Here is a 16,558-nt window from a genome sequence, read left to right on the forward strand (position 1 = left end):
TTCTGGAATTTGTATAGGAACCGGGGGAGGACAATCATTTTAACTACTGAGGCCCTGCCCATCACTGATAGGGGAAGTTTTGCCCAGAAGCTCATTGATTTGCGTAGTGCGGGTATCGCCGCCACCGTGTTGTGCTCATCCATAAGCTCCGGGGTGTGCATTATTTGGATTCCGAGGTAGCGGAATGTCGTGGTCTGCCATTGTATACCTAGTGCGGGGAGCTCCTCCCTGTCTCTGCTTCTCAGTCCTGCCAGTGGGAACAGGCAGGACTTAGCTCTGCTAAATCGTATGCCCGAGACCTTGGAGAAGTTGTCGAGGACCTCCAACATGGTTGGGATGTTAAGGTGCGGATCCCTGACGTACAATAGGACATCGTCCGCATAGAGCGAAATGATGTGGTCCGTCCCGCCAAGTCTTATCCCTGCATCAAAGAACTGTTTCCTGAAATAGATTGCAATGGGTTCCAACCCGAGGATATAAAGCGGGCATCCCTGTCTTGTGCCCCTACATATGTCCCATATTGCTGATACATGTCTCCCAGTTTTCACCCGAGCCCTTGGTCTGGTGTACAGTATTTTGACCCATCGAACAAATCCCGGACCAAAACCGAATTCCTGTAGGACTGCTAGTAACCATTCCCAATATATAGAATCGAATGCCTTGATGGCGTCTAGCGACAGCAAGGCATAGGGCTCGGGATTCGCGTCTGTTTGTTCGACTATGTGTTGTAGTCTGTGTAAATTCATGGTTGTGTTGCGTCCCGGTATAAATCCGCATTGGTCTGTGTGGATAATATCGCCTATGAGTCTGGAAAGTCGTTTGGCAAGAATTGTGGTCAGTAATTTGACGTCATAATTGAGCATGGCTAGGGGTCGATATGATTCGCAGTGTTCCGCCGGTTTGTATGGCTTGAGGACTGGGATCACGAGGGTTTCCCTCATGCTGTCAGGTAGGATACCTCGCTCGTATGTTTCCAGGAAGACTTTGTGTAGCAGTGGGACCATGGAGGAGTCGTATGACTTATAAAATTCTGAGGGCAACCCATCAGTGCCCGGGGCCTTGCATGTAGCCTGTGACTTAATTGCCTCAGCTATGTCTTCCGCAGTGATTTCAGCATCTAAGGCTTCGGCTTGTGTAGGGGAGAGCCTGGGTAGTCCTATTTCGTCTAGGGTGCCCATTATCTGGTCTAGGGGGATTTCAGCTTCGTGTGAGTACAGGTGCGCATAGTAATTTTTAAAGGTGTCATTTATGTTATGTTGGGCTTGATGTACGTTGCCGTCCTTGTCCTGTAAAGAGGTAATTGTGTGCCTGGGGTGTTCTTTCCTGCAGAGCCAAGCCAACAGCCTACCAGGCCTGTCAGCTTCCGTGTGTGCTCTGTTCGTTCTGGTGGTATAATCAAACTTGGCCAGTCTATCCCAGATCTTCGTGCATTCGACTCTAAGGGCTTTGAGCTTGTCTTCCCGTTGTTGTGGGCTTAAGGGACAGTTATCGAGCCTCTCTATCTCCCTTTCTCTTTGTGTTAGTTCATCTTTCAGCTTCTTTCTCACGCCTCCGGCCTTTGTTATAATTTCACCCCGTATTACTACTTTTAGGGCTTCCCATATGGTGCTTGCGTGTTCTACACTCCCTGTATTTAGCTCTATGTAGCTGTCTATTGAGTCCTGGAGTTCATCTTTAAAAACTTGGTCCCTCAGGGCTTCCACCGGCATTCGCCACATGGGAATGGGTGGTCGTGGGCCAGCATGGTTCCACTCTATCACCAATGGAGAGTGGTCAGAGATCGTCCTACCCAGGTACCGTGCCTCCTCCATCTGGGGTAGGTGTTCCTTTCCTACGAAGACGTAATCTAGTGTCGTGTGGAGGCCATGGGGGGACGAGTAGTAAGAATAGGTGCGTGTCTGTGGATGTAGCTCCCTCCATATGTCTGCCAGATCTAGTCTATCCGTTACTGCATTTAGTGAGGTCGTAGCCGCTGATGGGGTCCTAGGCAAGGGTTGGGATCTGTCTAGGTCTGGATTGTGGGTGCAGTTAAAGTCCCCTCCCCAAATAAAAAGGCCATCTCTGTGTGGTGTGACTCTAGCATACATTGAATCGAGGTGGGCTGGGACATTACTATTGGGGAGGTAAGAGTTCACTATGCAAACTTCTTGCTGTTCTATGCTTCCGAGCAGTATCACGAACCTGCCCTCTGGGTCTTTTACTGCTTTCTTTAATTGAAATGGGAGTTGGGGATGGATCCAGGTATAGACCCCTCTAGCGTACTTGGAGTAAGCAGTTCCGTACCCCTGCCCACCCCAGTGTTCCAAGAGTTTGGTGGTGGATTCTGCAGTGCAGTGTGTTTCCTGTAAGAGCGCTATCATTATCCCCTTTCTGTGTAGATAGGACTTAATTCTGTTCCTTCGAAGGTAGGTGCCGAGGCCCCTTACGTTCCATGTCATAATTTTTATTCTCATTGCCATGTCATGGGGGGTATTGTGGTGGTCGCAGTTTTCCAGGCGGGCTCCTGTGGTCGGGGTGTTTCTGGTAAGGAGTTTTGACTATGCGCCCGGGTTCCTGGAGCATGTTCCCTCCTCCCGATTCCCTCCCTGCAGTTGGCATAATGTAGTATGGAGACTTACCAACTTTTTCAACTGTCATTCTAATGAATGAGCTAACTAAACCATTTAACTGTGAACTGCCCCCAGCAGTTGCGTAGAACTTGCAGCGCTCGGGGGCTCCCAAGCCTTCTGGGCCTCTCCAGGCCTTCCGGTGCGGGCTGCGTGCAAGCATTTGACTCACACATCTCTTTTGGGGGGCGCCCATTGGCGTGGTCGTGTGTGGTGCCTCATGCTTCTGCCCGATATTGCTATCGTTGTGTTACAGTCTGAATTGGCTGAGTTGTACCTCTGTGTGGAGTTGACGGCTGGTGGTGGCGTTCATGGCTTCCTGCTTTATCCGTTGTTAGTCCTTGGTGGTTCCTCTCCGTCATCCGCCAAGTTATTGTGCTCGAGCCACATGTTTGCTGCGGCTGGGGTCTCCAAGAAGAGTGCTTTCCCTTTGTAAAGGACTTTGAGGCGAGCGGGGTAGAGCAGCATGTATTTCAGATTAAGTTTGCGGAGTCTCGCTTTTACTGTTATGAATGAGTTCCTGCACGCTGTACTGCGGGGGTGTAATCTGGGTATATGACAATTGACGCGTCTTGTCTTTTGATTTCACCTCCTTCCCTGGAATAGCGCAATATTGTCTCTCTGTCTCGAAAGTTTAAGATTTTTGCAATGATCGGGCGTGGGTGTGAGCCCGGTGGAGGGCGCTTTTGAAGGGATCTATGGGCGCGTTCTACTGAGAACCCTTGCGAGAGATTTCCTGCACCAATTTCTTGTTGCAGCATTGTCTCTATGAATTCTGTGGGATCCGGGCCTTCCATATCTTCAGGAACACCTAGGATCCTGATGTTATTGCACCGTGCTCGGCCTTCTGCGTCTTCGGATCGCGCTTCCAGCCTTGCCACTTGCTGTTCTAAATCTAGGACTCGCTTCTTCAGGTCTGTGGTGTTCTCAACATTGACCTGTAGAGTGGCTTCATTAGCGTTGACTCTTTCGGTCAGATTGTGTGCGTCTTGTCGCATGAGCTGCATATCCACTTTAATTTCGTCAATCTTGCCTTCAATGGAGGCGCGGAGCGCTGCAATGGCTTGAAGGACTTGTGTATCACCAGTTGCCGCTGCCGTGTGTGATGGTTCATCGGTGGGTATAGGGTCTGAGTGTGGCAGCTGTTTAGGCCTGACCGTCGTGTAGGTGTCCATTGTCATGGATTTCGGTTTGGTTTTAGGCGGAGACATCCTTTCCCTCTGGGCCGCCGTGCCAGCCTCCACTGTTCGTTGGGTGCCTATCCCGGTACTAGGTTTCGGTGAGGAACCGGAGCTGGGGGCCCCCCGTCTTCGCGCATTATTGTTGCGTCTAGTTAGATTCAGCCTCCGGTGATGTTAGGGGGGGGTGATCCTGGCAGTGTTGAGTCTTGCCCCCGTGTGGTGTGGTACCCCCCGGGTTCAAGCAGTTCAGTGTCGCCTTAATCAGGGATGTCTTATGTTGGGCAGGGCAGCTGGTCCTGGTCCCCCAGGCCCCGACGGCTGGGCTGGTGCCCTCGTTATATTTCCATAGCAGCGCGGGGGGTGAGGGGGTGCAAGGCAGCCACTCACTGTTATCGGCGTTGGGGGTCGTTGTTCTGTGTCGCAGGCCTGTCTCTGCGGTTCAGTCCATTGAGGTCTGGCCCCAGAGCCGTGCCTCTGGAGAGGGTCGATTCCCTCCTCCTCGCGTTCGATCACTAGTGGGGCCCAGCGCCTGTGTTGTCGGGCAGCGAGAGGAGGTCCTCGCTGCGCAGGGTCCCCGCTCACTCCAAGCAGTCGGCGGTCCGCAGCCTGCAGGTCGCGGCGTTGCACAGTGTCTCCTCCAGGGGGCCGAGAGCGAGCCCAGGAGCTGGGAGTTAGCTCGTCGAGAAGGGGGCGCTTGGGATTGCAACGGTCGCCGCCATCTTGGTCCTCAGGGGCGTCTCTTTGCTCGCCTTGTTCAGGGTGTTGTCGACTCCGATTTTGTTCAGAGGTCGGATCGCTGCAGCCGGGAGAGGTTTCTCTTTCCAGTCGTGTATTTTTGCAGGGAATTTCTTGGCCGTAGTTGCCTGTTGCAGTAGTCCAAAGGATCGCGGGCAGGAGCTTCGCAGATGCACGTCTTTACGGCATGTGCGCTAGCCACGCCCCCAAGATGGCATTAGTAAAGCAGGCCAAGAAAGGTGAAAAGATGTTGGCGTTTGTTAAGGATAATTTTGCCCGCCAGGATATCACCATTGCAACATTGCAAGAAGTGGCTGCCTCTTTTTGAGAACTTCCTCCATAGTCTAGACAGATATGGCATTGAAATCAAAGCGCATAGCCTCCTCACATCGGGCAGCGGGGGTCTCTGTTTTATTGAGTTCAGAAACTGAGGCTGGATCGGCCATGATTATCACCTGAGCAGTCGTGATTTTATCCGAAAATGCTTGTTGGACTTTAGAGCAATATTCAGGGGTGGGAGAAGCCAAGTGTGATTTCAGGTGAGATTATTCCATAGTTTTCTAAATTTCGAAAAGTATTATTAGGGGATTCCTCAATTTTGGCATTGTAGACGTTTTTTGGCCGGTAAAACATTTTTTCCTAAACACTTTTTCGATATTTTTCCAGATTCTTTTATTTTCAACCATGGGGGTTTTGTTCCATTAACGTTCGGCTTGTCTTTTTTCCTGTTTCAACTGTGTTGCAGGGAGAACCCACTATGATGATTTTGTCTGTCCCTAACAGTTCTAGTCTTAACAGGAGCTATACTATTAAGCTTATCAGTCATGGCAGAGTCATATATAGAGAACAGGGTATCTGGTGAAGTGAGGTCAGAGGTGTGTGCCATGATGTTAACTAAATATTTATGCAGATCAACCGATCCGATTCCGAAAGTATTCCTACAGGTAACGTTTTTAAATGGTTTTCCCTTTAAGATGGATTTCTCGGGGAGGGTTAGTTTGAAGAGCACAGAGAAGTGGTCAGACCAGACGCAAGGAGTGGTACTGATGGAGTCAATGTGCATATTCTTTGCCGCAACCCAGTCCAAGATATTACCCTTGACGTGGGTTGCTTCGTTATTATAGACCAGGATGTCAATGTTTTTTACATCAAGCTCAAGAGAGATTGCCTCTTTGTCGGAATGGCTTCCCTTTCCCCTGTTAAGGTCTCCTATGAACAGGATGAGCATTTGTGCTTCACACCGCAGTACAAACATACCAACAATGGGGAACAATGTAAAATATGCCATGTCTCTCCATCTGATAGTTCCCGTAATAGACCTTGGGTGGGGTGTGTGCGGATTAACAACTGCCCTGCTGCCCAATCACAAGCAACAGGTTGTTTACACGGGAGACAAGTTCGCACAACCACAATGGTGAAGGAGAAAAGAGTGAAGTGTTCCGGTGTCCTCTGCGTGGTGTGCACATTCAGACATCACTCAATGCCTCCAGCTGGAGCTCGCAGCGTGTTTGGGAAAGGCACCAGTTCTGGGGTGCGCGTGAAAGCAGCGGGCGGCCTGTCAAGAGAGGCTCTGCGATTTACATCTGCATATCAATAAGACGGCAGCTGGTGTTAAACAGGAGCACTTGGCGCAAGCACACAATGTGGTATAATCTAGGTCACCTTCTTCCGCCGGGCCCGCTAGATTGCAGCGTGTAGCCTGCTGATAGAAATCTGACATTCACAATCCAGGCCAGGCATGGCGGTCCGTACAGGAAACTTCTGCATACTGGCACAATCATCTATTCAGGAATAGGCTACGCTTATACGTATATGAAGCGCTTATAACACAGTTTCTATGACAATGGTGATCTGGGATGGTGACACTCTTTTTCTTTTTTCTTTTTCTTTCTGGAAACATGCACCAGCTTGGAAAACTATTTCTTTGGTGCAAATCAAATTTACGTGATCACGCAATCTCAAAGAAGAGCGTGATTTGGGTCCTGTTTACATCAATAGACAATGATAGAAGTCACCAGCTCGGAGAATGATTTCTTTGGAGCAAATCAAATTTATATGATCACGCAATCTAAAAGGAGAGCGTGATTTGGGTCTTGTTGAGATCAATGCACAAACCTATTGCCAGATGGTGAGATAAAATGGCTGCACTGGGTAAGCACAAATACACTGAAAAACCACCCACGCCATACTGTCATCACTCACTGCACAGCCAATCGGGTGCTGCTTACATCAAAAACACTGACCAACACCCCACAAATCATTATATGAACATTTTGAAAGACATTTTAGACCAAAATGTAACTATTACATTAACTTGTTTATTTTAAAAACAAAATACATTACAATATGTAACATAACTTCAAAGCTGTAGTACATATTTTTAAAAGCATCCAAAAAGACAAATAACTCTTTCTTAACATTAAAATATGGCGGTTGCCATATTGGAAATACCTATGGCTGACAAATTCACCACACAATACAAATGAAGGCAAAGAGTGCAAAAAGGTGTGTGGTTTGGGTTGAGAGGACAATCACACTTAGAGATGGGCGTTAAATGGGTGAGACACGTAGCCAAACAACACAAATCCATGCTCAAATGTCCCCTGCTTTGAAAAGCATTAGAGACTCTCATTCAAAGCCCCTACTTGAAGCTATTTGAAGCTCTTCTTTTAATGACAATAGTTTTGCCTTAAAGGTAGTGCTTTGAGCGCCACATAATAGCCAAAACTACAAAGTATAGCCTTGATGCCTCATCTCCAAAAAAGAAACACACGCTTTATGTGCCTCTGGCATATACACTATCATAAAAAAGAGAAATAAAAAGTAAAATGGGCTTGTTTTCTAATTCTAGTGCAGTTGTCCTCAATGTGATGGGTTCACAGGGCATTTTGTCCTTTTAGTGAGGTGGTTGGAGCTATGAAAATTATGCACATTTTGAAGTCCGGGCCATGGGAGTGTCTCAATGCACAATGCCACAAGGCACAAGTGACCCTCGAGCACACTGTGAACAGTTTGAATCTTTGTGTCACTTGGGGCTTGATGTGAAGGGAATGCACTCTAAAGAGGTGATAGAGACAACATACATATTGATGCATGAATAAAGTTTATGAACCTGAGAAAAGAGAGAAATGCATTCATCCGAGGGATTCAAGTGCCTCCAACCTTCAACCAAACCTACGCTCTGGTCAATGCTTCAGACTCGGCTACTTAAGCTGCCGTGTTCAGTTTATTTCGGTATAGAGTTGGGTCAACAGCTACCTTAATATCACCCACAACTATGAGCTTCACCAGCACAAAATTGGGCCACGGTGGAGGTCGTTTATTAACTGATATAGTATTCACGGGGATGAGCATTCCTTGGTTCTTGCACAGCCTCAAAAGGGCAGTGACGGCTGGAAATCCAGTCCCAGGGAAGGGAGATACTGATAAGGGCTTGAGTTTAGTCTTGGGAGAAGAAGCTGTATAATTCCAAGCCTAACATTTCAGACGTTATTCCAGTTTTTGGGAAGCTTAACATTTTCAGAGTTAGTGACACACTACCCACAAAATGGAAGTCAAGGGTAAGAAGGCAGGTAGAATTCTTGTCTTCTACTATTGAAGTCTGAATATGCTATATTTATAATTTGAGGCCTGGCCATAAGAAGTGAACTAAGGCAGTAGGTAGGGGTCCATGGGACACAATCAAGTAAAAGAAAAATACCGCGAGAATGTTTCTCGTGCTACACATATGGGAGCCATATTTTAACCACACTGAGTCTTTTGATTCGTGGCTCCTATTTTTGGCCTTCTGTAGGGCATTTCAAAGCTTAAAAACGTTCCATGAGGAATTGGCTAAATGAATGCTGTGCTGATGTTTTTCAGAGGAAAGTGGTCGAGAGCAGGGTTCCCCTACGTTTAACGTAGCGAGCTGCCGCTGCTCATATAATCACGGCCAGAGAATTCCACAACACATCAACCAGCAATGATTATTTTGTACTTTGTCTAGTTGACCACTAGGTGGGGCAAGATGCTAGTTTTTGCAGATTGTATGGTACACCCCTTTTTGGCACCGCGGATTCGGCTTGGCACGACCGCTTTGGCGCGGCAGCCAGTTCCCCGCGCCCATTTTGGCGCAGAAGCCTTTCTGGCGCCGCCGATTTGGCGCGAGGGACGTTTGGACGTGGCTGACATTGCAGCCACATTTAAACGCCCTCACGCCAAATGGAAATGAATTACTTGCAACCCACAATTCTCTGCGCATGATCTACAACCCCCTCATTGTGACCCCGCGTCTCAGAAATGTTGACAAGATTCTGCAGCAGAGAACATAACCCATGTAGAGGGATTACATTTTAGATGATGAATATATGGGTCTGTTTAAAGGTAAACACAAACGTGTTATACGGTGCCTGGCGCGGGGGTGTTTTCTATCCTTGGCAGAAACTGCCAGGTAGCCCCAACTACTGCTTACCCACACAATGGCAGGAGACGAAAAGGATCCACGCGCAGCCGCCACACATTGAGGCTTCGCTCGCCTCCTTTCTTGCACTTCCGTCCCCATCGTACTCACGAGTCAGTCCACCCTTTCCCATCTCCTTCGACATCCATTGACCTTTCCTCCATCATGCACCCGCCTACTCTACCTACGCATCCCTCCCCCCCAGCACCCCTACCCCATATCAATATTTACTTCCCTTTGCTTCTGGTTTCCCCAACATCTAATGCTTTAAGTGGGATGAGAAATTGAGACGCACCTTAAGTAGTTGTCGACGTCGTGCCCTAGAGAGGGCTAGGGGTGGCCGAAAAGTAGTACAGTTAGTTTATGCAAGGACTGCCTGCCCCAACATGTGTTTGGAGGCAGGGTGAGGGGTCGGGGGGAGACTGGCTCCCTACGAATGTGTAAACGAGTACTTCCGAAAACATGTCCTCTGTTCACAAACCTAAACTGCTGGCTTTGTCAAATCTACAATAACGAGTGAGGCTTTCATTTAATGGTACAATGCAGCTAGCCCTGGCCCACTTAAAGTCCAGGTCGAATATCCCCAATCCTCCACCCCCCCCCCACCACCCTCCGTTGAAGCACATCTGTCCTTGTGATGAAAACAAACACTTCAAAGGTGCTTTGAGTCTGGGTGAGCGTAATAACCTTTGGGATGCTTAGATTGGCTAGCACACAACCACATGACTTTGGCACTCCATCCCCTCCCCTGAGAACTTGCTAGAAAAATGTTCACCCTCGCGGATCCACCTCTAGCAAACATGGCCTCCCACACATCACTTAGCACCCCACCTGTCATTGCCATGTCAGTTGATAACGGGGGGTTCAGGCTGAAGATGGTATCTAAGGAAAGGTTGAAATTCCTGGCAGTGTCAAGTCGATACAAATAAATTTGCCAGTACAAAATGTGACATCCGTGGCGCCAAAAGATCCTTGCTGCGAAACGCCCCAGCGCCGAACTGGGCGCGCCCAAATGTCTCCTGAGCCGAAGCGGTCGCGGCCACTCGGCCCGCGCCGAACTGGCTGCGCCAAATAGTCCTGCTCCGGGCCACCACGCTAAGTCTGTTCAATGTGACGCAAACAGGAGCCCTCATTTTCTAAATTCTACTTCGCACCACGTACCCTACCCCTCCGGTGATACTAAATGAGATGCCATCTCGTTCAAAGCTATGCATAGCAATTATTTGAACACCATTTTTCTTTATTAAGTGAACTGTGCCATTCCGTTCGCACCTTTATCAGATAAGTTGGTACCACAGCGACTCTCACCAAGGCACCACCTCAGCATTCTGTTTTCTATACAAGTACCCGGCGATGGTCAATGAGCTTGTTGCAAGCAAGCTAATTGGCCCTCATTGGGGCATTACCCGGCCGACAAGGCTCCCTCACCGCCGTGGCTCCGAGGTTCCTTCCGTTGACTGGGCACAATGGAAATAGAGAAGGGACTACGTGCAGTCCCTTCTCCCTGTTCCATGGTGGCCATTTTTTTAGTTTACCTTTTTTTCCGTTTACTCTAATGGGCGCCAGGGAAAGGGAAAAGGGACTATGTGTAGTTCCTTTTCCCCTTCTATGGTGGCCATTTTCTTTGTTTACTATTGCCGCCATGGAAAGGGAAAACGAATGACGTTTCCCAGTTTGCGGTGGCCATTTTTTCTTCCTTTTTTTCTGGCTGCAAAACACAACGCGTCTCTCAACCGGAATAAAAGCACTATTAATACCCTGGTTTAATAGGCCGGGGTACTAATGGCAATAAGCCCCTTTCCGGCGTGCCATTAACACATCCGGTAATGCCCCTAGGGCCTTTACCTGATGCGGTAATGGCCCACCTGTTCAGGGCTTATTGCCTTAATAATTCTCAGTGAACACCTTTCCTAATTTTTCAGGCCAAGCCTCAGCAGAGCTGACCCAGCTCTTCTTCCTTATGAGGACGCAATGCAGCAGACATTTAAGTTAGTGGGTTGCAACTATTTGGAAATGCGTGATACATGAACGCGCTATTAAAATGCAATGTTTTTTAGGCATAAAACGGAGAAGGAGTGAAATTGCATGGCTCTTCATAGGTTTGTGCAGTGTTTTAAGTGGGAGACAGAATCGATTGGGCTCTAATTAGGGGGCATGGCCTAAGTACAGGCGCATGGGTTAGCTTTCGCCTATAGGGGTGGGATCCAGGCAGTGGGAGTCAAGCAGGAGAGCTGGGGCACACTGGAACCATCCCCTGGTGCGCCCAGACTCTCCTTTTTGTTCCAAAATCATGGGCTCTCCTTTTGTTTCTTAATGAGAGGAGCTAACCCCCAGCAGGCAGCCCTTTTCATTCAAGGAGTCGCGTGGTTAAAGAACTACCCACAGGGATTGCCGACCACCCACAGGCAGCCCTTTAACCACGTGGCTCGTGGAGTGAAAGAGCTGCTTGCTGGGTGTTTGCTGCTCACACTAAGAAAAACAGGGAGAGCTGGGTGCACGCCCTCTTCTTTTGTTTCTTTGAGTGAGGAGTCAACTCCCAGAAGGCAGCCCTTTCATCAAGGTGCCACATGGTTAAAGGGCTGTCTGCAGGTGCTGGCACTTCTGATTAGAAAAAAGGAGACCGACACCTGCAGGCAGCCGTGTATCTGGGGCTAGACAGGGGTGGGGGAGCTCCGACAGGGACCCTGATCAGGAACCCTTTCTGGAGACTGCCGAGGCAATGCCCTGGCTAGCCCTGGCCCACTTAAAGCCCTGGCTTTGTGAATGACTGTGAGAATGTTACTGTTGTTTCCACGGGTCACCGGAAGTCAGTCCTGGCACAAGTGGCAGAATTATGGCAAATGGCGACATAGCCTAGAATGGCAAAAGGGGGCCACATGGGTGGGTGATGAACTGGGGCAGATGATGGGCTGGGACTTTGGGCAGACAGAGTTTGTCTGGGTCTTGGGTCCGACATTTGTGAAGTTTAAGTGCTATTTGTTAAAATCTGTTTGATTTTTACGTTTTCTTTTTACCTTTATATTTGAATTTAGTGACTAACCCCTTGGTCTTCCCACGCAGACTTACTGATGGTGAAATCTTGGATGACAGGTCTGCCCAGCAGGCCTGCAAATAATGATGGCAGATAGGCTTTTACGTTCATAATGTAATGCTGAAACAAATCAACTAATAAATGATACCTGGCATCGATTGGAGCAGGAACGGGTGAAAGGCGGGTCAGTAGTGTAAACGCATATCTAGTCATCTTTATTTGGGCATTACCAAAACTAGGGGGCACCGATGCTAACGGATAGAGTAATTACAAGTGTTCACGTCTTTAAAATACTCGTACCATTAGACCATTAATATATCTTTTATTTCACTTTTCTGCGAGACAGGAACCCTAGCTCAAGGGGGCCCCGGAGCTTGTTCAAAGGCAAGTCAGCTTGCAGTGTGCACTTCATAGTCGGTCACTATCATTCTCATGTGAACTGAGTCACTTGTGCGGTGCAACGTATGGCACGCGTGGCTTCTTGGTGCCACATACGAAGTGCAACACTATATAGCCTTTTAAGCCATGTATGAGTGACACTTTTTCTATAGCACGCACTGAACAAAAAACACAGTAATGTGATCCCGCTTAAGGTAAAGTAATTTGACCAGGATCACATAATGAGGTCATGAAGTAGAAGCTGGGATTCAAGCTCTGGTTCCCTTCTCCCAAAGTTGGTAACTTATGCAGCACTGCACATCATCTCTGCCCACTGCCAAAGGGCTCAAGCGCCCAATAGAGGATTCAGATCTGCTAAATGATTAAAAGGCGTTCTGTGGATTTAACAATGCGCCGTCACTGCTTTCCTTAGTCCCATGTCCAATGCAAAGAAAGGTAAACGCTATAGGCCCTTTTCAGAGTTAACACAGGCAGTCATTTCCTTGCAGTAAATCGCCGATTGTTGGCCTTCACTTCAAGGTGAAAACTCGTAACTCGGCAGCGCTGTAAAAGTGCTAGCAATGCCATTACCACATAAAAAGTGGCAGGAACAGTACTGCTGCCTCTTTTTCCCACACAGCCAAACTCGTTAGAAGCCACAGGTTTGTGAAAATCAGTGAACTCCACTGACACACGAGAAGTACATGAACTCATCCACATGGAGCAGCACGGTGGTCCTAAAATAATCATATGAGGTTTTTAATTAGCACTTAATGCTGTGCTCCTTCCCATGTCTGTGTGCTTTCATAGTAGCTGTTTTTATTACCCAAGTAATGCTACTGAGCGTATGGATCTCGGAAGGTTCAAGGCCTGAGTTAGCCCCATCGCAAATCGAATGCGCAAAGTGTGAGCTAGTGCCATATCAGATGCGAGTTCTTAACCCTGGAGCTATTTACCCCTCTGCCTGTTCCCTCGATGACACTGACCTTGCGGAAGCATTCTATTCACTATCCATTATGTGGTGAAGCTCCTTGGTGATTCGCACACCAGCTCTACTCAAAGGACGCGTGTATTGCAAATAAGTATGTGTGTTCTAGATTGAGAGCAAAGTCTTTTCTTTGATATATTGTCCCCTTCTAGTACACATATAGATCAATACCACATCTTAAAGCCAGGATATTTTCCTGGGTGCTTATAAGAATTGGGGTTGAAATGACTGAATGAGAAATGTACGTAATGCAAAAGTGCTCGTAAATTTCCCATTCGGTCATTCAAGGTAAAACAACCCCAAATCTTAAAAAACCCTAACCCCTTGCTGAAAAACTCTCCCTTGATCCGGCTCTTTGCGCCAATTATTGGTGCAGCTCTGCGGTGCCCTTCCTCGCCAAACATCTGGATGCTGTCCCCACATCCCAAGTTCAGATGTTCATCTTGATCGATGGCATCCTGGATGCCGATCTGTCGGACTTCCGACCCTGGGTATGGAATGGGAACTGACTTACTTTCCTGATGGGATTCCATCCTTGAGGCAGACATTGGAGATGATTGCACAATGATCTGCTTACTCGATTCATCTCCAGCCTTCGACATGGGAGGTCATGAAATCCTTGGTAATCGATTATCCTCTTATCTTCCCCCTAATACCACTGAAAAGATTTCATCCTCTACGGGGATAAGTCCTGGCAGGTCACTCTGGGCTATGTCCAATATACCCCTTTCTATGTAAACTCCTTGAAAGAGGACCACGATGTTCCCTCAGTTGGAGGGAGGAATCTACCTGTGCCGCAACACTTAATGAACGCAGATGAATCGCGAATGAAAAGTAGGAACTTGAAGGTTAATATCAGGGAATCCAAGTGTATGGTAGTTACCAGCACGCACAAATCGAATAATGGATTCAGCTGTGCCATAGAACCCTTAGAAAGCATTTTTAGATGTACATACCTGGGAGCCGTGTTTTCACAGAAATTGTCAGGCTTACATCACACTCTTAAGTAAGCAACAAGATGGCACAGGCAAATGGAGGCATACTGCGTTCTATGAAATATTTGGGGAAATAACTATTTTTGGTGATCCTATGAATTTTTAAATTGCTAAATTTAAAATGTTTGTTTGTATGGATCTGATGTCTGAGGGTTTTACACTTGCAACATTCCGAAAATGTGCCTTTGAAAAGGTTATTGGAGGTCTATAGAGGGTCTGCCAAATTGGCAAACCCCTTAACGAGGTTGTCCAACCGTTTATTACATTAGACATCAAAATGAAGCAGGAGATATTCTGATTATCCATATGGTGTAACGCGTCACAGTATTTACACGTGTCATCCTGAGCGACGTACTGGCTTGCAATTTTGCACAAAAGATTGCAAGGCTTAGTTTTGTCTTCGAAGAGCTCAAGCTGGTGACAGTTTCCCTCTTCTTAAATCACCAACCTAAATCTTGAGCTGCGCAAAACACAGAATCTTGCTCTATCCAGAGTTAATACACGTCGTCAATGTGAGTAGTACTTGTCATGGACTCTAGCCTTGAAGGATAGGCAATGGTTAACCAAGTTCAGGTCTGGAATGTTGCAGAGCGGGAATAATCTACCTGCGTGGCAAAATCTGTGCCAGGAACCAAAGATTTGTCCTCTATGTCCAGGACAGGAAGAGACGGAGGACGATTTGAGATTATTCTGCAGGAAATATAGGCCCTCATTCCGAGTTGGGCAGTAAGGGATACTAGGCACCAGGTAAGGAGACCGGTGCCGGTAATCCCTTACCGCCCAATTCCGAGGTCCCTTAGAAGGAACCGCAAAGGACGTGTGGTCGGACCACACGTTCTTTACGGGTCCCGCTAAGGGACCAGGGTGCTAATTACGGGCCTGCTATTAGCAGCTATTGCGGGCCTGCTATTAGCAGGCCCGTAATTAGCACTTTCCCCATTCCCATTGAGCCCTATAGGGGCTCAAATGGGAATGGGGAATGGTTTACTGAATGGGGGCTTACTGGGTCTGTACAGGTCGGAATGTCCCAGTAAATCCTCATTCACCCAGACCGGACACGGACCCGGGTTTGGAGGCAGCCATGGTGCAAATAGCATCATGGCTACCTCGAAACTCGATATGAGTGCCATAGACAGTTAAGAATGAGCACTCTGGATCCATCATTAAAATCACAGGACTCTGCGCAGGGTCCTCCTGCCACGGTTGCATTTACAAAAATATCCCGGATTGGGCAATCGTGGTGGGGCTGACAGAATCTTTTAAGGAAATCAATTAGAATTAGATTGAATATAAAATAAGTTTGTGGGTAACTCACGATTGACTCCTTTTTCAATTTTACGGTTACTTTTAAAAATATTTTATTAATAAATTATATTTCTTGCGTTTTTATTGTTGAATGACTTTATACTTGTGTTTTTGCAGTATGGTTCGTTTGCATAGTAGTAATCTGATTTTAGGTTTGTGATTTTTTTGATACGTATGTGAAAATAAAGTCTATTCATTCATGTGTGTATTCTTTCTTTTGGGGTTCCTCAAGGTTCCCCATCTCCACGCTCCTGTAGAACCTCTAGGATAAACCCTGTTTTTCATCTTACTCAGCAAATCACCATTGCCTGTCAGTCAAATGCTGAAGATACTCTGTTCATCCTCGGGCTTGAGTGTTCCTCTGAACCCCTTGCACAGCAGAGCCTAGGCAGTGCTGGATTACACTCTGTGAAGCCCGCAAGGCAGTCGAAATGCCGGGGCCCCCCATCGCAAATGATCTCCTAATATGTTTTTAATTTTTCTACACGCTTTATTTTGATCCATTGTCGCAGGGCCCCTCAAAGGAGGGGGTCCGGTGCCTACTTGGCCTAATGGCCTAGAGGCCCAACAAGTGCAGGTGAGGAAGACCAGTCCCCGGCTGAATGAGGGAAAACTAAGATTCTTTCAGGAGGCCAGTCCTCCCTCGCTTCAGCTACCCACTCGCCTTACCCATAGATACACCTGAGATAATGTGTACATTCAAATGTCCTTTCAGGATAAGGAGCATCTTTTTTGGCGCCATTGATGAGGTGAGCTGCTGCATCCCATGATTTGCACCACACGGTTTTTAGAACTCGGCCTTTTGTCGTTGTTGGGAGACTCTCAAATGCTGGGAGTATTTTAAAATGTATTTTCCAAGCAGGTAGCTGCTTAAACAAGCTCATTCAATCAGCCTTTTCCG

General features: G+C 47.6%; 1 protein-coding gene across 2 annotated transcripts in view; it reads left to right on the plus strand.

Annotated features, from left to right (window-relative positions):
• PXDC1 (PX domain containing 1) overlaps positions 1-16,558 on the plus strand; it is a 257,082-nt gene that overhangs the window by 221,514 nt on the left and 19,010 nt on the right. The window lies entirely within an intron of this gene.

Source organism: Ambystoma mexicanum, chromosome 5p (assembly GCF_040938575.1).
Source record: "Ambystoma mexicanum isolate Mex_15411 chromosome 5p, UKY_AmexF1_1, whole genome shotgun sequence".
NCBI classification, from domain to species: domain Eukaryota; kingdom Metazoa; phylum Chordata; class Amphibia; order Caudata; family Ambystomatidae; genus Ambystoma; species Ambystoma mexicanum.